We start from the raw sequence: 1,519 nt of genomic DNA, 5'->3' as shown, positions 1-1,519 counted from the left end.
CTTGCAGAATCTTTTCCATCCACACGTCATATAGCATTCAAAGGATGATCTTCGAGTCCATCGAATCCTACAAGGCCAAAACTTGGGAGTTGAAATGGTAATGAAGTACCTCCTGCGTCCATTCTCCAAGAACTGTCTAGCAAAATTCGAGTGTAGATACTACAAACAAAAAGAAAATCTCAGACAACAAATGGAAAACGAAATACTAAAAATAAACATAAAACTATAAAAAAAATACCAAAGACGAAGTTTGAACAGCATATTTGGTTAACTTCTTCACCAGTCCATGATGAGAATTAAGAAAGTCATGGGGATTCACAACATCAACATTGTTTACAATACCACCAGAATCATTGTTCAAACCACTAACCAATTCCCTCTCATAAATCATTTCTACTCCATCAGCAAAGTAAATCTTGTGAAGAAAAACATTGTTCCCTATATAATTTAAATGTAGGTAATCGTCTTCGTTGAAACCATAATACTTCATGAACTCTGTCAAACTAAACAAAATAATGATCCCATCTATGTTTGTGTCCAGATAAAGCTCGAACTTTTTGTATATAGGATCATATAATTGAACCTTGCGATCAAGTTTAAGTTGCTCTTCACAAAATTTTTGAAACTCCTCAAGAAGGAGTATATATGGCTGTTGACAAACATGAAAAAGAAATCAATAGAAATCCAAATAGAAATCTAGAAATGGTAGATAAAATATGAAGAATGATACCTTAGATAGCTCTAGCTTGACTCTGAAAGATTGGAAAAATCTCGGAGAACAAGAAAAACTAGATCTTAAACCAGACACCGACGGTTCTACCAAAGGATACTCGATTTCATTCCAATCTATGTCAAATACTCTAAACCCAAAGTATCTATCACCACAGTAGAGAGTACAGACGAATGCAATATCATATATATATCGTAAAAGGTTACTATGTCATCAGAAGCATGAAACTTCCTCACGGCCATAAGATTTTCTTCGAATTCAATGTTCAGAACGTTTCCCATAGGATCTGAGAAATAGTTGGTTCCCATTAACAAACACTATCCTCATTCCAAAAAGAAACCTTCTTCAAAAAGTAAAAAGTCCTGGAAAACCAAACATCTAAAAGGTTTAAATTTTAATGAAAACAAAACATCTTCCTAACAACAAAAAATATTTTCATAACCCAAATAAGCAAACTGATTAAAAAGACATGGACTTTCAGAAGAAGAACACAATCCATTAAAGTATCGAAATCATATTGACTAACCTCGGAAGGATCCATGAACATGACTGAACTCTGGAAAAAATTGTTGAAGCTAAACCGATTCGTCAGTGACATTTTGTTGTCGTTGGATCCAGATGCAATTCAGAGTCTCTAGTTTTTTTTTTCTGTTACAGCAAAATGAATGTATGAAACCGACGAACCTATTCAACTCCAAGTATGGAAAAGCAAAACGTCTGAAACTTTAACTTAGAGAACCAAATCTGAACCCAAAGATATCAAAAAGACACATGATAACTTTCCCTTGC

The sequence above is a fragment of the Vigna unguiculata genome, chromosome 4 (genome assembly GCF_004118075.2).
Source record: "Vigna unguiculata cultivar IT97K-499-35 chromosome 4, ASM411807v1, whole genome shotgun sequence".
Taxonomy (NCBI): domain Eukaryota; kingdom Viridiplantae; phylum Streptophyta; class Magnoliopsida; order Fabales; family Fabaceae; genus Vigna; species Vigna unguiculata.
The sequence above is the reverse complement of the archived record's forward strand: the minus strand, read 5'-3'. Positions refer to the sequence as shown.